We start from the raw sequence: 22,462 nt of genomic DNA on the forward strand, positions 1-22,462 counted from the left end.
TCCCAGATCTCATTCTTCCTCTGCTGCCCAGACTTGATGACACAGCTAAGGGCACTAGGTCTTCTGACTAATGCGGGATTCCTTAGTGACTCATCTTCACTTCCAAGTTCCACACCGCCCTGGCTGGAGCCTGGTCAGATCTGGGTTGAGTCTGAGGTTCTTTCTGCCCCGTCCAGCTTCCTTCTCACTTAGGCGTATGAGTCGTTCTCTCTCGGTAATGATCCTGACTCCTAGCATCTGCTTCCTAGAGAACTACACCGACACACGTGTGAAGCAGTGACACTGAGAGGACAGACAGCCGTCCATCTCCTTTTCCCCAGATTTTAGATCAATTTTTCTTACCCCAGGGTGGCCTGGCAGAGAGAGAACTAGATGCTCAGCCCACAGTAATCTCATTGTTGGCCAGGTGTCACTCTCAGCTTGAAGATATTCTCAGGTTTTGTCCACATGATCCCCTTCATCTTCAAAGCCAACCAGGACAGATTGGATCCCTCTCAAGTGCTGAGTCTCTCTGGCTTTTGACTTTCTCCATTTCTAACTTCTAGATCTAGGCTTACAGTGCTTGCACGGGGACTTCCCTAGTAATTCAGTGGCTAAGACTCCACACTCCCAATGCAGGGGAACTGGGTTCAATCCCTGATCAGGGAACTGGATCCCACATGCCACAACTAAGAGTTCATATGCTGCAGGTAAAAATCCCAAGTGCCTTGATGAAGACCCGGCACAGCCAAATAAACAGTAAATAAATATAAATAAATATTCTTATTTTTATGGTTGCTGAGGGGAGAGGGGGAAGATGGGGGAAAAGGATAGTTAGGTAGCTGGGGATAGGCATGTACACATTGCTATACTTAAAATGGTTATCCAACAAGGACCTATTGTATAGTACATGGAACTCTGCTCAATTTATGTGGAAGCCTGGATGGGAGCAGGGTTTGGGGGAGAATGGATATGGGTATATGTATGGCTGAGTCTCTTCGCTGTTCATCTGAAACTATCATAAGATTGTTTGTTAATCAGCTATCGTTGTTCAGTTGCCCAGTCGTGCCCAACTCTCTGCGACCCCAGGGACTGCAGCACGCCAGGCCTCCCTATCCTTCACCATCTCTAGGCGTTTGCCCAAGTTTGTATTCATCAGCTATACCACAATACAAAATAAAAGTTTTTAAAAAGAGAGACAGCTTGGGTGATTAGTTCAGGCCCTCTTGGATGACCTCTCTTTTGATTAACTCAAGTCAATGAAACAAAATCTGCAAAGTCCCTTTTACCCCATAATATACTGAACTGATAATCATGGGAGTACTATCTCAACATATCACCTGGAATTATACAAAAGCCGGGGTCATTTGGGGTGGTCTTTAATTTCAGCCTATCACATTCAGTAAAGTATTGAAATACATGTTCCCGGGTTCTCTCACCCAGAAATGCCAAATCAGTAGGTCAGGTCTTGGGTGGCCCCCAAGTCTCTGTATTATTTAAAGCTCTTCCCGGTTGGTACAGCGGCTAAGATTCGTGCGCCCGATGCAGGGGGCCCGGTTTCTATTCCTGGTCAGGAAACAAAATCCCATATGCTGCCACCAAGTGTTTGCATCCCTCAACTAAAGATTCTACGTGCTACAAGAAAGATCAAAGATCCCACGTGCTGCAACTAGACCCAGCACAGCCAAATAAATAAATAAATATTTTTAAAGTAAAATAAAACAAAGCTCTCCAGATTATTTTTGTAGGTAGCCAGGCATAGAAACTCCCTCGTGTTTATAACTTCTAAACCTGGAATAATTGTCACATGTGTTCAATTTTTAGCTGAAGATCTGAATCAGGGGATGGAGCAAAAGGTAATATGAGAAAATAAGGTAATAAGAAAAAAAGAAACAGAATATATTATGAGAGGGAGTTACTAAAAAAAAAAACAAAACAAAACACTCAAAAGGAAAAAAAGAGAGTTGCAAGAATATACTCAAAAAAGAAAAACAGTAGTTTCAAGGAATTTTTAGACTTTTAAAGTTTCTAAGTCACCCCCAGAAAGTTCAGGCTACCTGGGAAAAGAGGAAATGTGAATGCAAAACAGGAAGGATAGGAAATGAAAACAGTCCTTGAGATGGGTGATGGAAGGGGCTTCCCAGGTGACTCTGTGATAAAGAATCCACCTGCCAACGAAGGAGATGTGGGTTCAATCCTTCAGTTGGGAAGATCCCTCCCACTCCAGTATCCTTGCCTGGGAAATCCCATGGACAGAAAAGCCTGGTGGCTATACAGTCCATGGGATTTCAAAGAGTGGGACACAACTCCCGACTAAACAGCAATAACGATGGTCATACAGCAAGATGAATTAACTTAACTTGAAAATGGTTAAGACAGTAAATTTTATGTGTATTTTACTGGAATAGAACTTTTTTTCTTAAATGAGAAGAGATGTCACAAATTACCACGTGGTTGCCTAAAACTGGTACCATATGGGGGCCACATTTTTTTTTTTTTTAACTTATGGGTAAATGTATGTCTGTGCTTTCAAGTTTCTGTTTCTATTTTGGTCTTGCCTTAACCCTATAACAGCTCATTCCACTTCTAGGTATTTCCCTGAAAGAAATGCACACATGTTCATACACATTTGCTCAACAATTTTTGTAGCGGCTTTATTCACAAAACGCAAACATGGGAAACAACCCAAATGTCCATCAGCTGGCAGATGGATAAACAAGCGGTGCTCCATTCATATAATGAAATGCTATTTGACAATAACAAGAAAGAATGAACTATAGCTACACAGAACTTGGATAAACCTCAGAAACATAATTTTCAGTGGCATACTCCAGACAAAAAAAGAATGCATATTATATAGCTCCACATATCAGAAATTCAATGATATGAATCAGATATTCTGATATGAATCATAAATTCATATCAGACAAAAAAAGAATGCATATTATATACCCCCACTTATCAGACAATTTTGGGACTTCCCTGGTGATCCAGTGGTTAGGACTCTATGCTTCCACTGCAGGTAGCCCATGTCTGATCACTGGTTGAGGAACTAAGATTTCCATCCCCCAAAAAAGAATAGACAAATGTTATGCATTGTAATAGCTTCCCAGGTGACTCAGTGGTAAAGGATCCTCCTGCAATGCAGGAACGCCAGAGACCCAGGGGTTCGATCCCTGGGTTAGGAAGATCCCCTAGAGGAGGATATGGCAACCATTCCAGTACTCTTGCCTGGGAAATCCCATGGAGAGAGGAGCCTGGCAGGCTATATAGACCATGGAATGGCAAAAGAGCTGGACATGACTTATTGACTAAACAACAACAACAATGAATTGTAATAGATGTTAGAATGTTGATTACAACTGGCGATATTGACTTGGGAGAGGCACATAATAGAATTTCTGGGCTGATGAAAATAATCAAAATGGTGAAAGTGACTCAGAATAGTGACCCAGAACTATACACCTGCCCCTTCTCCAACAGAAACCAATTGCTCTTATATAGGTTTCAGGAGGCAGCCACAAAGAGAAAACCAACAACTAGTTAGAACCAGCTAGGCCCCAGATGTCAGGATGCTACAGGACAGAAAGCCCAGAGGTAAAACCATGTACCTAGGTTCACCTAATCTATGACAAAGGAGGCAAGATTATACAATGAGGAAAAGACAGTCTCTTCAATAAATGGTGCTAGAAAAACTGGACAACTACATGTAAAAGAATGAAACTAGGACACTATTGGAGGAGGAAATGGAAACCCACTCCAATGCTCTTGCCTGGAGAATCCCAGGGACGGGGGAGCCTGGTGGGCTGCCGTCTGTGGGGTCGCACAGAGTCGGACACGACTGAAGCGACTTAGCAGCAGCAGGACACTATTTAGCATCATGTTGCTGTTGTTCAGTCACTCAGTCGTGTCTGACTTTTTTTGACCCCAGGGACTGCAGCATGCCAGGTTGCCCTGTCCTTCACTATCTCCTGGAGTTTGCTCAAACTCATGTCCATTGAGTCAGTGATGCCATGCAACCATCTCATCCTCTGTCACTCCCTTCTCCTCCTGTACTCAATCTTTCCCAGCATCAGAGTCTTTTCCAGTGAGTCGGCTCTTCGTACCAGGTGGCCACTTCAGCATCAATCCTTCCCATGAATATTCAGGGTTGATTTCCTTTAAGATTGACTGGTTTGAACTCCTTGCTGTCTGTGAGACTCTCAAGAGTCTTCTCCAGCACCACAGTTCAAAAGCATCAATTCCTTGGAGCTCAACCTTCTTTATGGTCCAACTCTCACATCCATACGAGACTACTGGAAAAAACCATAGCCTTGACTATATGGACTGTTGTCAACAAAATGATGTCTCTGCTTTTTAATATGCTGTCTAGCTTTGTTATCGGAGAAGGTAATGGCACCCCACTCCAGTACTCTTGCCTGGAAAATCCCATGGACGGAGGAGCCTGGTAGGCTGCAGTCCACAGGGTCACTAAGAGTTGGACGTGACTGAGCGACTTCACTTTCACTTTTCACTTTCATGCATTGGAGAAGGAAATGGCAACCCACTCCACTGTTCTTGCCTGGAAAATCCCAGGGACGGCGGAGCCTGGTGGGATCGGACACAACTGAAGTGGCTTAGCAGCAGCAGCAGCAGCTTTATTATAGCTTTTCTTCCAAGGAGCAAGAGTCTTAATTTCATGGCTGCAGTCACTGTCCACAGTAGTTTTGGAGTCTAAGAAAATAAAGCTTATCACTGTTTCCATTTTTTCCCCATCTCTTTGCCATGAAGTGATGGGAATGGATGCCATGATCTTAGGTTTTTGAATGTTGAGTTTTAAGCCAGCTTTTTCACTCTCCTCTTACTTACACTTTCATCAAGAGGCTCTTTAGTTCCTTTTCATACCATACACAAAAATAAACAAAAATGGATTAGAGACCTAAATGTAAGACTAGACAGTATAAAGCTCTTAAGGAAAACATAGGCAGAACACTCTCTGACAAAAATCACAACAAGATCTTTTATGACCCACCTCCTGGAGTAATGAAAATAAAAACAAAAAAAAATGAGACCTAATTAAACTTAAAAGCTTTTGCACAGCAGAGGAAACCATAACAAAAATGAAAAGACAACACTCAGAATGGGAGAAAATATTTGCAAATGATGCAACAGACGAAGGATTAATCTCCAAAATATACAAGCAGCTCATGTAGCTTAATATCAAAAAATAAACAACCCAATCTGAAAATGGGCAGAAGAAATAAATAGATATTTCTCCAAAGAAGACACACAGATAGAAATACATGAAACACTAATTGTTGGAGAAATGCAAAACTACAATGAGGTATCACCTCACATGGTTCAGAATGGCCATCACCAAAAAATCTACAAACAATAAATGATGGAGAGGAAAGGAACCCTCTTGTTCTGTTGGTGGGAGTGTAAATTGATACAGCCAGCATGGAGAACAGTATGGAGGTTCCTTAAAAAACCAGAAATAGAGCTAACATCTCACCTAGCAATTCAACTACTGAGCTTATACCCTGCGAAAACCATAATTCAAAAAGACACATGTACCCCTTATGTTCATTGCAGCACTATCTACCATAACCAGGATATGGAAACAACTTAAGTGTCCATCAACAGATAAATGGATAAAGAAGATGTGGTACACATATACAATGGAATACTGCTGCTGCTGTTAAACCACTTCAGTCGTGTCCGACTCTGTGTGACCCCATAGACGGCGGCCCACCAGGCTCCCCTGTTCCTGGGATTCTCCAGGCAAGAACGCTGGAGTGGGTTGCCATTTCCTTCTCCAATGCATGAAAGTGAAAATGAAAGTGAAGTCGCTCAGTCGTGTCCAACTCTTAGTGACCCCACGGACTGCGGCCCACCAGGCTCCTCCGTCTGAGATTTTCCAGGCAAGAGTACTGGAGTGGGGTGCCATTGCCTTCGCAATGAAATACTACTCAGGTGTAACAAGAAATGAAAAATGGGTCATTTGTAGCAATGTGGATGGACTAGAGTCTGTCATACAGAGTGAAATAAGTTAGAAAGAGAAAATCAATGTCATATATTAACGCATGTAGGCAATGGCAATGGTAGTCAGTCGGACATGACTGACCCGACTTAGCAGCAGCAGCATGGAGTCTAGAAAAATGGTATTGATGAATCTAGTTTCAGGTCAGAAATAGAGACACAGACAAAGAGAACAGACCTATGGACACAAGAGGGGAAAGAGGGGTGGGATGAATTGGGAAATTAGGTTTGCTCTAAATTATAATACTGTAATTTATATGAATTATAATAGATAGCTAGTGGTAACTTGCCGTATAGCACAGGGAGCCCAGCTTGGGTCTCTGTGATGACCTAGATGAGTGGGATGGAGAGTGGGGTGGAGGGATGTCCAAGAGGGAGGAGATATAAGTATATGTATAGCTGATTCACTTCGTTGTGCAGCAGAAACCAACGCAACATTGTAAAGCAATTATACTCCAATAACAATATTTTTTTTAAATATTTGACTTCCAGTAGAACTTGAGCCTCACTATACACTCATTGTAATACATCAGCATGCAAATGACACACTCACTAGAATTATGACAGTTGACAATTGCATGACAATCTGAAAAGCCCATATGAGGACCAGGAAGGAATTCAGGCTAAGACCTGGCACTGGTCCTGGCAACCAGTTCAATAACAAAAGGAATGTGGGGGCTTCCCTGGTGGCTCAGTGGTAAAGAATCCACCTGCCAACACAGGAGACGCAGGTTCAATCCCTGATCCACGAAGATCCCGCATACTGTGGAGCAATTAAGCCCATACTGTGGAGCAATTAAGCCCATACTGTGGAGCAATTAAGCCCGTTCACCACAACTATTTTGCCTGTGCTATAGAACCCGGGAGCTACAACTCAGCCCGCATGCCCTAGAGCCACACTCCACAACAAAAGAAGCTACTTTAATGAGAAACCTGTGCACCATAAAAGAGAGTATCTCCCTCTCACCACCACTAGAGAACAACTGTGAGCAGCAACAAAGACCCAGAACAGCCAAAAATAAATACATAAATAAATGTTGTTAAAAATTATTTGCTAGGCAATTTGTAGATCTCCTTCGGATCAATTGCTGAAAAATTATTGTATCCCTTTAGTGGTGTCTGTGTGTTAGTCTCAGTTGTGTCCGTCTCTATGCGACCCCATGGACTGTAGCCCGCCAGGCTCCTCTGTCCATGGGATTTCCCAGGCATGAATACTGGAGTGGGCTGCCATGCCCTTCTCCAGGTTAGTGGTGCTTAGTTGTCTTCAATGTTCATGTTCCTTGAAATCTTGCATTGCTGTCTTCACATTTGAAGAAGTCACTTCCTCCAGTCTTTACTTCCTGGCTTTGGGAGGGAAAGGGCTTCCTAGGTGGTGCTAGTGGTAAAGAACCCGCCTGCCAATGCAGGAGATGTAAAGATGCAGGTTCGATCCGTGGGTCGGGAAGATCCCCTGGAGAAGGAAATGGCAACCCACTCCAGTATTCTTGCCTGAGAATCCCATGGACGGAGGAGCCTGGCAGGATACAATCCACTGGGTCCAAAAGAATCGGACATGACTGAAGCACCTTAACACACACTATTGAGAGAGAAAAACCTTCACCAGCCAGCCCAGTCAGGGTTCTGGAGCTGTCTCAGACCTTTTCCATGAATGCACTCACTTCACACTCATTGTTCCCTCTTGTGGGGGATTCTTAAGATTGGATTGTTTGTTGTTCAATCGCTAAGTCTGATTCTTGGCCACCCCATGAACTGCAGCACTGCAGGCTCCTCTGTCCACCACTATTTTCCAGAGTTTGCTCATGTCCATTGAGTCGGTGATGCTATTTAATCATCTAGTCTTCTGTTGTCCCCTGCTCCTCCTGCCCTCAATCTTTCTCAGTATCAAGGTCTTTTCCAACAAGTCAGCTCTTGACATTAGGTGGCCAAAGTATTGGAGTTTTTCACCTTCAGGGTCAGTCCTTCCAATGAATATTCAGGGTTGGTTTCCTTTAGGATTGACAGGTTTGATTTCCTTGCAGTCCAAGGGACTCTCAAGTGTCCTCTCCAGCACAGTTCAAAAGCATCAGTTCTTCGCTGTTAAGCCTTCTTTATGGTCCAACTCTCACATCCGTACATGCCTACTGGAAAAACCATAGTTTTGAATAGATGGACCTTTATTGGCAAAGTGATGTCTCTATTTTTAATATGCTTTGTAATATGACCCATAGGTTGGTCGTAGCTTTCCTTCCAAGGACTGGATAACTTCTCTTAATCCTGCAAAGCTAGGCTAAGAACTGAAATCCTCTCATTTGCTTTCCCTCGGGTGTATGTGTACTAAGAGGCTAAGAGGTGTCCAACTGTTTGCGACCCCAGGGACTGTGGTCCACCAGGTTTCTCTGTCCATAGGATCCCCAGGTAAGAATACTGGAGTGAGTTGCCATGCCCTCCTCCAGGGGATCTTTCTAACCCAGAGACTGAACCCGCATCTCTTACATCTCCTGCATTGGCAGGCAAGTTCTTTACCACTAGCTCCCCCTGGGAAGCCCTAGAGTGGTTCCCTGAAATGCCCGAGTTTGTGTGCTTTCTCCTTATTCCCCATATTTATTGAAAACCTACTCAATATTGAGCCCTGTCGTTGAGGCCCGGGATTCATCAGTGAACTTCAATGAACAGAAACTCTTGCCTTCGTGGAGCTTAGCATCTAGCAGGTCAAGAGTCAGTCTTGGCATTTTGATTCCACTTTTTGGCTTAGAATAAACAGAATGCTATATTTCTAATTTAAAAGAAACTTATATTCAACAAAGGTTATTGTATAGCCCAGGGAGCTATAGTCAATATCTTGTAATTTTCTATAATGGAAAATAATTTCAAAAGTAATGTATGTGTGTATGTATAAATGAATTACAAAAAAAGAATTCCACTTTTTGAAATTTAGTAATGTTTATTTTTTTGCCAGTTTTTCTAAATGCCCTATGGACATCTAATAAGAATGTATGAGATACAAAATTTTAAATATATTTGTGTAGGGTATAAAGATTAATAGAAATTTATTATATTTAAATTATTAATGACATCATTCAAGATGCTCCTATTCTTACTTTTTATGCCCTTGATAAAATATTCTCAGAAAAATGTTAATATGTCTTACTATGATTATATATTTCTTCTTTTCCCTTATATTTCTTTTGATTTTTGCTTTATGTATCCTTGTTCCTTTGTTGTTAGGCACCTCATGGCTTATGATGTCTGTCTTCTGTGTGAATAGTACCTTTTATCTGAAAAACATTCATCTTTGTTTCATTTAAAATTAAATAAATAAGTAAATTTAATAAGAGTTGGTCTTGGGACTTTCCTGGTGATCCATCAGTTAAAACTCCACACTCCCAATACAGGGGACCTGGTTCAACCCCTGGTTAGGGAACTAGATCCTGCCTGCCACAGCTAAGACCCCAAGTACCACAAATAAGACCTAGGGCAGCCAAATAAATTTTAAAACATAATAATAAAATGTACTTTTTTAAAAAGTGGGTCCTTCTGATCTGTACTTCATCCTACATACTTCATTCTCCCCCTTCCCTGGAACTACAAGTCTTCCTAGGTACTTAAGATGCTTCATATTATTAAAGCCTCCCCACAAACCCTCAAGGTAATGGCAGATGGTATGTTTCAAAGATGACTGCCATAGCAACTCCCATCCCAGTGGGCCTTTCTGCAAGTGGGACTTGCCCCTCCAAAGTCAATTTTTCTAACTCTTTGGACCTGGGTGGACCCTCAGGAAGATTAGCCGAATGGTAGGTGACAAAGTGACTCTCAGGTATAGTGTTGAACCATCCTGGAAGCCTCTGCTTCCTGCCTTTTGGCATCCATCTGTGAGCTTGCCATGCCATGAGAAGCCCAGCAACACAGAGAAGACAAGGGCAGGTACGTCATTTGATAGTGCTGACTGAGCTGAGCTTTCCCACCATCCATCTCAGGTGAAGCACCTATGAGTGAACAAGCTTCCAGATGGTTCCAACTTCTAGTCATTCAAGTTACCTCCACCTCCAACCCTTTGAGTTTTCCCAGCTGGACACTAGGCATTGTAGAGAAGAAAATAAGTTGTTCCCAGTGTACCCTGCCCTGATTCCTGACCCACTGAATTCATGAGCATAAGAAAATGGTTGCTGTTTTGTGCCAAACCCTTAAAGCTACACATGAGGCCCTCATAATATCACCAGCATCCTCATTCCCCACTACTGTTCACCACACTGGTCTTTCTGGACCTCAAATATACCTGACTTGTTTCTAGGACGCATGCACTTGCTGTCGCCTCTACCTGGAATGTTTTTCCTCAGATATTCCCATGTCTTGAATTCCTACCACTTGAACCCCAGCTCATCTGTTACCTTCTAGAGGCCCTGGTGATCCAGTGGCTGACTCTGTGCTCTGGATGGAGGGGGCCTGGGATTGATCCCTAGTCAGGGAACTAGATCCCACATGCTGAAACTAAAAATTCATATGTTGCCCCTAAAAGATCTGACAGGCTGCAACTAATCCTGCATGCTGCAACTGAAGATCACACATCCCACAGTTAAAGAAACTGTATGCCACAATGAGGGCTGCCCAGGTGGCGCTAGTGGTAAAGAATTGCCTGCCAATGCAGAGATGCAAGAGATGTGGATTCAATCCTTGGGTAGGAAAGATCCGCTAGAGTAGGACGTGGCACCCTACTGCAGTATTCTTTCTGGAAAATTCCATGGGCAGAAGGGCCTGGGGGGCTACAGTCCATGGAGCTGCAAAGAGTTGGACATGACTGAGCGACTGAGCGCTAAACTAACTAATGCCTGCAATGAAGATCGAAGATCCCACTTGCTGCAACTGAGACCCCGTGCAGCCAATTAAATAAATAATATTTTTTAAAAATAGCCCTGGCCATCATTTGAAAGTAAACCTCCTTCATTCTCTGAAACATCCCCTATATGTTTTTTTCATAACATTTGTGATAGCTAATTTTATGTCAACTTGGCTAGGCCACAGTATGAAGATACTTGGTCAAATATCAATCTAAATGTTTCTGGGAAGGTGTTTTTTATATGCAATTAATATTTAAATAATTAGACTTTGAATAAAGCAGATTACTCTCCATAATGTAGGTGGGCCTTGTTCAATCAGTTGAAAGCCTTAAGAGAACCAGACTGAGGTCCCCCAAAGGAAGAAGTAATTCTGCCTCCAGACTTCCCTTGGATTTGAGACTACCTCAGTTCTTCCCTGGCTCTCCACCCTGCTGGCTTGCCCTGTAAATTTCAGACTTGCAAAATTCCGTAGTAGTATAAGTCATTTCCTTAAAATAAATCTCTATACTCATACATATCTTGCTGGTTCTCTGGAGAACTCATTAATATGCATTCATACAATATAAAATTATTGTATTGGGGGTTATCTAGAACACAGATCAGCAACCTTTTCTGTAAAGGTCCAGCTCCCTGGTAGTTCAGATGGTAAAGAATCTGCCTGCGACGCAAGAGACCTGGATTCAATCCCTGGGTCAGGAAGATCCCCAGGAGAAGGGAATGGCAATTCACTCCAGTACTCTTGCCTAAAGAATTGCGTGAACAGAGAGCCTGGAGGTTTACAGTCCATGGGGTCACAAAGAATCAGACACGATTGACTAACACTTCCTTACTAAGTATTTTAGGCTTCACAGGCCATACAATTTCTGTCACAGCTACTCAACTCTACTTTGAAGCATGAAATCAACTAAAAACAATACATAAAAAATGATCGTGGCCATGTTCCAATAAAAATTTCACTTTCCTGGTGGTCCAGTGGCTAAGACTCCAGGCTCCGAATGCAGGGGTCCCAGGTTCGATTTCTGGTCAGGTAACTAGATCCCACATGTCCCAACTAAGACCTGGTGCAGCCAAATAAATTAATTAATTAAAAAAAACTTCACTGGGGTTCTGATTTTTTTACTTTGCTTTTCTGTTTGGAGTGTCACTGTAACTACTGTATTGTAAGTGATGGAAAATAGTAGCATATGTTATTTTGGGGTGTGTTTTTGCATCAGTGTTTTATCTCTATTAATCTTAGTTTTCATTCCAATCCCAAAGAAAGGCAATGCCAAAGAATGCTCAAACTACCTCACAATTGCACTCATCTCACATGCTAGTAAAGTAATGGTCAAAATTCTCCAAGCCAGGCTTCAGCAATACGTGAACCATGAAGTGCCTGATGTTCAAGCTGGTTTTAGAAAAGGCAGAGGAACCAGAGATCAAATTGCCAACGTCCGATGCTGCTGCTGCTGCTGCTAAGTCGCTTCAGTCGTGTCCGACTCTGTAAGACCCCAGCCTACCAGGCTCCCCCGTCCCTGGGATTCTCCAGGCAAGAAACTGGAGTGGGTTGCCATTTCCTTCTCCAATGAATGAAAGTGAAAAGTGAAAGTGAAGTTGTTCAGTTGTGTCCGACTCCTAGCGACCCCATGGACTGCAGCCCACCAGGCCCCTCTGTCCATGGGATTTTCCAGGCAAGAGTACTGGAGTGGGGTGCCATTGCCTTCTCCGCAACAATATAGTCTTGACGTACTCCTTTCCTCTTTGGAACCAGTCTGTTGTTCCATGTCCAGTTCTAACTGTTGCTTCCTGACCTGCATAGAGGTTTCTCAAGAGGCAGGTCAGGTGATCTGGTATTCCCCTCTCTTTCAGAATTTTCCACAGTTTATTGTGATCCACACAGTCAAAGGCTTTGGCATAGTCAATAAAGCAGAAATAGATGTTTTTCTGGAACTCTCTTGCTTTTTCCATGATCCAGCGGATGTTGGCAATTTGATCTAGTATAGCTCTAACGGTAAGTTAATCGTGGATAAACTTTTCTTTATTCCATTAATATAAGAGTGGTTTATTTAATAATCATCAATGAAATAAATGTACCTGATATTCATTTTAATAATTACAGTGATAAATTATAAAATAAAAACCAGCAACACAATTTTTAGTTATGCTGAACATGAAGGACTTAATTTTCCACACAAGTTTCAGTGTTTTTAGTAGTCAATTCTATGCATTTTATATAAATAGAAATATATATATATATATATATATATATATTACACATAAAAACAGCTTCTCAGGTGGTTCAGTGGGTAAAGAATCTGCCTGCAATGCAGGAGACGCAGGAGATATGAGTTTTGTCTCTGGGTCGGGTAGATCCTCTGGAGGAGGTCATGGCAACCCATTCCAGTATTCTCACCTGGAGAATCCTCATGGACAGAGGAGGCTGCAAAGAGTATGACTGAGTGACTAACACTTTCACTTTCACACATAAAAAGAGTTGCCTAAGATTAACTTAAAAGATTATTTACAGATGGAAAAGTGATTGAGTCACTATTTAAATAAACTTACTGCCCTACACTTACTGCCCTTCCTTTATTTGAAGGAAAGTTATGACCAACCTAGATAGCATATTCAAAAGCAGAGATATTACTTTGCCAACAAAGGTCCATCTAGTCAAGGCTATGGTTTTTCTTGTGGTCATGTATGGATGTGAGAGTTGGACTGTGAAGAAGGCTGAGCGCTGAAGAATTGATGCTTTTGAACTGTGGTGTTGGAGAAGACTCTTGAGAGTCCCTTGGACTGCAAGGAGATCCAACCAGTCCATTCTGAAGGAGATCAGCTCTGGGATTTCTTTGGAAGGAATGATGCAAAAGCTGAAACTCCAGTACTTTGGCCACCTCATGCAAAGAGTTGACTCATTGGAAAAGACTCTGATGCTGGGAGGGATTGGGGGCAGGAGGAGAAGGGGACAACAAAGGATGAGATGGCTGGATGGCATCACTGACTCGATGGACGTGAGTCTGAGTGAACTCCGGGAGTTGGTGATGGACAGGGAGGCCTGGAGTGCTGCGATTCATGGGGTCGAAAAGAGTCGGACATGACTGAGCGACTGAACTGAACTGAACTGAACTGCCGTACACAGCTTTCTAATTTTATTTATCTGGTCCAGCAGTTTACTGGAATCTGCTCACTTGTTGCAGAAGAATCAGGGCTGGCAGTGGATGTTTCAGAAATCCCAAGTGCAAAAGATTGACTGATGTTTGTACCAGGTACAAAACTGGCACAGTTTTCTTTTTGTTCAGGGCTGTGTCTACTACCCTGGAACATCATATTTTCTGTATTTCAGTTCCAAGACTGAGATGTCTGGTTAAATTGACAGTGAATGATAGAATTCACTGTTTTCATAAGATAACAGTCCTTTTTTATAAAGGCGTACCTGAGTTAAGTACACTGCTCTTAACTGATTTTAATTGTGGGCTTTTTAAAGAGGAAAAAAAAAATCCAAGAATCTGCAGAAGTCTAAATTTAGCCTATTGTCAAAAGAATCTGGATTTATACCCTCTTTATAACCATTTTCACCAGTTTCCCTTCATTTTAATTTTTTTGAAAATAAACCACTGCATGAATTCCTAGCTGAAAATTTGCATGTATGAGATACAAAATTTTAAATATATTTGTGTAGGATATAAGATTAATGTAAATTAATATAAATAGAAATCTATTATATTTAAATTATTAATGACACCATTCAAGATGCTCCTATTCTTTTTTTTTTCTGTACTTGATAAAATATTCTGAGAAATGTTAATATGTCTCACTATGACTATACACTTTTTTCTTTTCCTTTATATTTATTCTGATTTTTGCTTTATGTATCTTCGTTTCTTTGTTGTTAGGCATCTAATCATTTATGGTGTCTATCTTCTTTGTGAATTATATCTTTTATCACTAAAAATGTTCATGTTTCTTTTTTTTTCATTAAAAAAATTGTTTTAATGAAAGAAAAATTGCATACTACTTTAATTTACAAATTGTTTTTCAATCAAATATCCTGACATTTTGTTTCTTTTCCTTTAGGGTGTCTAACTATATTACTGCAGTAGCAAAACTTCTTCATTTAAAAAATCTCTACTACTAATTTTAAAGTTGATTTGTGTTAAGTAAAAGTTAAATCATACACTGCAAGGTGTAGGAAGACTTGTTTTAAAGCATCCAATGATATAGATTTGACTACTAAGTTTGATCTGTTCACTGTTCAGCAATTTTAGACTCGTGGCTTTCTTTCTTTGGTTTGTTGGGTTTTGCTTTTGCTTCTGTGCTGTACTAGTTTGCCATGTCACAACTGCACTGTGCAGTGTTATAGTAAGGACCGAGAAAATCTTTATGGATGCAATATGGTTTGTGATATACTTCTCTCAAGTTCTCAGTGATTTAAATGTAATCAGACCTTCTGCATTTTGCAACAAAAAGCAGGTTTTCCAGGTGACTATTTTGGTGAGTGTCAAAATAATAATTTATGGTGGATTCCTGTTGATTCACTTTGAATTTATATACATATATATTGCAAAAAAGGAAACTTCACTTACAAAAATAGTTAATGATTGACCTAGAACATAAGCTACCTGAGAGAGAACCCATGTCTGTTTTCTTTCCCCAGGAATCCTTAGCACCTAGAAAAATTGCTAGTACATTAAAAACTTTCAGTAAATATTTGTTGAACAAACAAATGAGAGCATGAAAAAGTATTCTTTAATTTCACTTTGGTAGGTCAATCCCTTTGCACTTTAGTATCTTTGAACTTCAAAGACAACGGCATTTAATCTTTAAACTTTCATCTCTCTGGAAGCTTGACTCAAATTTGAGGGCATATCCTTATAGATTTTAATATTGGAGTATTTAAATGTCATTTAATCTGAAAAAATATTTCTAGGGAAATGACTTTAGCTTGTCTGGAGTCTTACTTGTTCTATTAGCTCTATTTCTTCAGGTGTCGATTCTTTTCTGATTTGCAGAGTTTAAAATGTTTCTTTCACAATGTTGATCTTGGTCATATGCCTGGTGATTCTTAGTTGTCTGCTCATCTTTTGTTTGACAATTTCAGGGACTTCCCTGGCAGTCCAGTAGTAAAGAATCCAACTGCCAATACAGGGAACATGGGTTTGATCCCTGGTCTGGGAAGATTCCACGTGCTGCAACCACTGAATCTCAATGCATCTAGAGCCCATGCTCTACAACAGGAAAAGACACCACAATGAGAAGCCAGTACTCCACAACAGAATAGCCCCTACGCACGACCACTAGACAAAGCCCGAGTGCAGCAACAAAGACCAAGCACAGCCAAAAGTAAAATAAAGAAATGAATAAAATGCTGGGAAAGACTGAAAGCAAAAGGAGAAGGGAATGGCAGAGGATGAGATAGCACCACCAACTCAACAGCCATAAATTTGAGCAAACTCTGGGAGACAGTGGAAGAAAGAGGAGCCTGGCATGCTGCAGTCCATGGGGTCGCAAAAAGCCAGACATGACTTATGGACTCAACAACAACAAAATGTTTTTTTTAATTAAGTAATTTTTTTTTCCACTGCCTGTTCTATTTGTTATAACTTGACTTAGAAAAGGAGTCAAGTTGTAACATTGGATATATTTTATTCACTGATTTAGCCAAGGGATAAATTATATCAGTTGGATCTGTTTAGAACATGTTGTTACTGTTGTTTAGTTCGACTCTTTGCAACCCTATGGACTGTAGCCCTCCTGGGTCCTCTGTCTATGGGGTTCTACAGGTAAGAATATTGGAGTGGGTTGTCATTTCCTTCTCTAGGGTATCTTCCCAATCCAGGGATTAAACACACATCTCCTGCATTGGCTGGCGGATTCTCTACCACTGAACCACCTGGGAAGCACACTTAGAACATGGGCCAAAGAATGAGTACAGCTAATGTAGCTTTACCCATGTTTCTTTCTGTGTGATCACCTTGATAAATGCCCCCAAACTTCCTCCCATTTCTTAAGTCCACACACTACCTTTGGGAAATTCCTAGAACTGCCCCAACCTCTGAGGATGTGGTTTCCACCAGTTCTGTTTCTTAATAATCCTGATCTCGTCTGACTCATCTTAAATGAATACATCCAACTTTCATTCACAACATGGCAGGGGGAAGCGAGGAGAGAAAGCAAACGACAAAGCAAAAGGGGCCAAATGTGAACAGTGAGTGAATCTGGGTAAAGGTAATCTTGGTCCTTTCGTTATTTTCTTTAAATCTGAAATTATTTCCAAATACTAAATTTTTTCAAGACAGTATCTCTCGAGACAATCTCAAATTCTTCACTTGTTAACTAATTTCAAGCCACTCTGATGAAACTTGATTCGATCACACCCCTAAATATAGCCACCCGTGAATCTGATGATTCAAAAGCTGGTAAACATTTTCAGTTCTCAGTCAGCAGTATCAAACACCACTGACCACTACTTCCTTCTAGAAAGAGATTCCTTGGAATCCTCACTTTCCTCTCTCCTCTTTGGCTGCTCCTTTTCAGGTTTCTGTGCAACCTGGCTTCCAACTGAACCAGATTATCTATTGGATAATAGGGTTCCTCAGCCCTTGACTGTAAATATTTGTTTGTTTACTTATTTATTTGGCTGCACTGTGCCTTATGTCATAAGGGATCTTTTCTTGCGACGAGCGGGCTCATTAGTTGTGGTACGTGGACTCGGTTGCCTTTCGGCCATGTGGGATCTTAGTTCCCCAGTTGAGTTCAGTTCAGTTTAGTCACTCAGTCTTGCCGACTCTTTGCGACCCCATGGACTGCAGCAAACCAGGCTTCCCTGTCTGTCACCAACTCCCGAAGCTTATTCAAACTCATGTCCATCAAGTAGGTGATGCCATCCAACCATCTCATCCTCTGTTGTCCCCTTCTCCTCCTGTCTTCAATCTTTCCCAGCATCAGGTCTTTTCCAATGAGTCAGTTCCTCGCATCAGGTGGCCAAAGTATTGGAGTTTCAGCTTCAGCATCAGTCCTTCCAATGAATATTCAGGACTGATTTCCTTTAGGATTGACTGGTTGGATCTCCTTGCAGTCCAACCGGGGATCAAACCCACATCTCCAGCATTGCAAGGTAGATTCTTAACTACTGGACCACCAGGGAAGTCTCAGCCTTCAATCTTAGACCTTCTTCCCTGCCACGTCTTTACTTTTCTTTCTGAAAGAGCCCGTGCTCTTCCACAAGAGAAGCCACTGCAATGAGAAGCCCGTGCACCACAACAAAGCATAGCCCTCACTCCTCACAACTAGAGAAAGCCCGTGCGTAGCAACAAAGGTCCCGTGCAGTCAAAAATCAATAAAAATTTTTAATTAAAAAAGAAAGAAATGGGGGACACAGAAGGGCTTCTGTGCCCAGGAGCCCCACAGAGTCCTGCTTGGTTGCAGAATCTAACCAGCTAATCCGAGCTATTGCTGCTGTTGTTCAGTTGCTAAGTCATGTCCAACTCTTTGCCATCCCGTGGACTGCAGCACGACAGGCTACCCTTTCCTTCACTGTCTCCTGGAGTTTGCTCAAATTCATGGCCACTGAGTCTGTGAGGCCATCCAACCATTTCGTGCTCTCTTTCCTCCTCCTCCTCCTGCCCTCAATCTTATCCAGTATCAGGGTCTTTTCCAGGATCTGACCTCTGTCTTCATAATCCTTTGCCCACAGGATAAAGCTTTGGGCTGTTGTCATCCACAAGCTTGGATGATCTGACCCCCTCAACCCCATCTCACACCATTCTGGCCGATCTCCTACTTTTGACCTTTTGTACGTGCTGTTCTTCCTACCAGGAATTCACTTCACCTGAGACACTTTATCTCTCCATGACCCAACTGATGTGATAATCACAACAGCTTCTACATATTGAGTCAAATACCAGGCACCATGCCATTAAACTCATTAACTGACTTAATACTCCTAGGAGCCCATGAGATACAAAACTTTTTCCATGAAGACACTGAGCCCAGAGAGGTGAAGAAACTTGCCCAAGGATGCACAGCTTAGCTAGCACTGCTTGAACTCAGCTCTGTGTGACACTAAAATGCATGTTCTGTGTAAACCCAGCAATCCCACTTCTGGCTACAGATCCAAAAAGATTAAAATCAGAATCCCAAAGAAATAATTTGTACTTTCAGTCTCACTGTAGCATTATTCACAATAGCCAAAAAAAGGAAGCAACCTAAGTGTTCATGGTCAGCCGGATAAAGAAAATGAGGCCCATTCATACAATGGCAGATAATTCAGCCTTAAAAAGAAAGGAAATTCCGCTGTATGTCACAACATGTTTGAACCCAAAGGACCTTATGCTCAGTGAAATAAGCCAGACCAAGAGGGGACACGTGCTGCATGATTCCACTTCTATGAGAAACCTAACAGTCAATTTATAGAAACAGAAAGTAGAATGATGTTTGCCAGAGACTAGCAAGAGGGGGAAATGGGGTGTTGTTGTTCAATGGGTATTAAGTTTCAGTTACTCAAATTGAATTTGTTTTGGAGATCTGCTGTACAATATTACACCTATAGTTAATAATACTCTGTTGTGCACTTAAACTTTTGTTGAGGGTAGATCTTATGCTGTAATCTTAACACAATTTCTTTCTTTTTTTTTTTTAAGAAAGAATGCTCGGAGCTTCCCTGGTGGTTCCAGTGGTTAAGAATCCTCCTTCTACTGCAGGAGCCATGAGTTCAACCCCTGGTTGGGGAAATAAGATCCCACAGGCTGAGTGGCACAGCCAAAAAATTTTTTAAATAATAAAAATAAAACATGCTTTGCAGACCCATCCCTGCTCCTGCCTCACTGTACTTCTCCCAAAACACATACACTCAACACGCAAAGCTGATGCAAGGCATTGGGCTTCTCCACTCTGCCTTCTCCATCACTGGAGACATGTCCTGGTGGGACATGTCTCCTCCCTCCTGCTTTGGTGGGAGGGGCTATGGGTCTCTACTTAGGGATCTCAGACTCATCCTCAACATAACAATATAACACTGGAATCCCAAAGCCACTAGGAAGGATAGAGCCTTGGGGGACTGCATCCTTGGAGACGCTGTCTTCAAGGTCATTTGGCAGAACAGAACACACCCCAGAAGGAAATTCCTGGGAGCACACTCAAGTTTCTCATGCCCCACCCACAAGAGAACACACTAGACATTGAATAGTGTCCCCCCAGAATTCACGTGCTTCCTGTGAGCAGCCTAAGCTGAAAGGCAAGGAAAAGACCCTGATGCTGGGAGAAGGCAAAAGGAGAAGAGGGCAACAGAGGATGAGATGGCTGTGATAGCTTATGGTGAACGATGTTAGATTCGTGATCTCCAAAGAAAAAGATTTAGCTTTGGGATCAGGGACCAGGCTTGATCACTCAAGAGCTTTTGTGTAGAAGAGTTTTATTAAAGTATAAAAAGGACAGAGAAAGCTTCTGACATTGACATCAGAAGGGGGATGGAGAGTGCCCCCTTGCTAGTCTTATCAATATATACTTTTACCAGACAAACTCCCACAACATACATCTTAAATTAAAAAGATTAGAATTAACAATAGAAAGGTCTTACCAGAACCACTCCCATGTAAAATAACAAGATTAGCCAAAAGGTTCTTGTTAAAAAGGAGAAATATGTCCTTGAGCAAGATACATTGTTGTTATATAATCCTTAGTATGGAGCTTAAGATGTGTTGTTTCTTGTGTAATCATCAGCTTTGGGCTTAAAGAAAATAACATCTTATGTGACAGACTAAGGAATGTAGGAAAAAAAAATTTGTCCTTTTCTCTTCCTCAAGAGCCCCAGACCCCTTTCTCCTCCTCGGGGATCCCGGACTTCTTATCAACCTACCTGAGAATTAACTCTCTCTGTTGGATGCCATCACCGACGCAATGCCTTCCCTGATATCAAGCTCAGTTGGTAAAAAATCCGCCTTCAATGCAGGAGACATGGGTTCAGTCCCTGGATGGGGAAGATCCCCTGGAGAAGGGAATAGCTACCCACTCCAGTATTCTTGTCTAGAAGATTCCAAGGACTGAGGAACCTGGTGGGCTATAGTCCATGAGGTCATAAAAGAGTAGGACAAGACTGACGGACTGAGCACACACAAACTGGAAACCTCGGTGGCTCCTCTGTGACACCAGGGTTTTGTGCTCTCATCCACACATCCCCACCCATCTTGCTCTGCCCGTGGGCCCTTCCATGCCTCTCTCTCCCATACAGCTTCCAATTCATGACTAATAAGATCAGCAAGGGGCCAGGCACACTGCATTCCTTCCAAGGAGATCTGATTGGCCCACCTTGAGTCATGTATCCACACTGACCAATCAACTGTGCCAGAGAAGTGGCACCACATGGCACCAGGGGTGATCACTAAAATTGGAAACAGCGGGTGTAGCCAGGAGAAGGAAATGGCAACCCACTCCAGTACTCTTGCCTGGAAAATTCCATGGACAGAGGAGCCTGATAGGCTACAGTCCAAGGGGCCCCAAAGAGTCAGACGCGACTAGAGACTTCACTCACTCACTTCAGTGTAGCCAGAGATTGACCAATCAGATTTGAAGTTGGCCCCTGGACTACACCCTTCCCCCACCAATCCCAGGGGCGAACTCAGTGTTAACACTTTGGATCCTGGGTTATCAGGGCCATCCTAGGGTCCAGAGGAAGCTTCCAACAAAAGGGGGTGGGGAGTAATAGATATTTGCCAATTAGCATAGAGCTAGTTTCCAGAAAGCTAGGCTTCCCTGGTGGCTTAGAAAGTAAAGCGTCTGCCTGCAGTGCGGGAGACCTGGGTTCGATCCCTGGATTGGGAAGATCCCCTGGAGAAGGAAATGACAACCCACTCCAGTACTCTTGCCTGGAAAATTCCATGGACTGAGGAGCCTGGTAGGCTACAGTCCATGGGGTTGAGAAGAGTCGGACACGACTGAGCGGCTTCACTTTCACTATAGAGCTAGTTTAATAATTTAAGGATGTGTGTGTGTGTGTTTGTCGCTCAGTCCTGTCCAACTCTTTGTGACTCCATGGACTGCAGCCCACCAGGCTCCTCTGTGCATGAAATTTTCCAGGCAAGGATACTGGAGCGGGTTGCCATTTCCTTCTCCAGGGGATATTCCCAACCCAGGGATCGAACCCAGGTCTCCTGCCCTGCAGGCAGATTCTTTACTGACTGAGCTACAAATATTTGAGACTTCCTGATGGCTCAGATGGCAAAGCGTCTGCCTACAATGTGGGAGACCCAGGTTCAATCCCTGGGTTGGGAATATCCTCTGGAGAAGGAAATGGCCTCCCACTCCAGTACTCTTGCCTGGAAAATCCCATGGATGGAGGAGCGTGGTAGGCTACAGTCCATGGGGTCGCAAAGAGTCAGACACGATTGAGCAACTTCACTTCACTTTGATGGCTCAGAAGGTAAAGAATCTGCCTACAATGTGAGAGACCTGGGTTCAGTTCCTGGGTTGGGAAGATCTGGAGAAGGGAATGGAAAACCAGTCTAGAATTCTTGCCTGGAGAATTCTATGGACAGAGGCTACAGTCCATGAGGTCACAGAGAGTCAAGCATGACTGAGCAACTAACATTTTCACTTTCATGCCTGTATTCATGGTTGTCAGTTCAATGTCAGTTCTGCTCACTCAGAAGGGATGTGGGGAATGGAAGGAACTCTTTGAG

The sequence above is a fragment of the Bos javanicus genome, chromosome 7 (assembly GCF_032452875.1).
Source record: "Bos javanicus breed banteng chromosome 7, ARS-OSU_banteng_1.0, whole genome shotgun sequence".
NCBI lineage: Eukaryota > Metazoa > Chordata > Mammalia > Artiodactyla > Bovidae > Bos > Bos javanicus.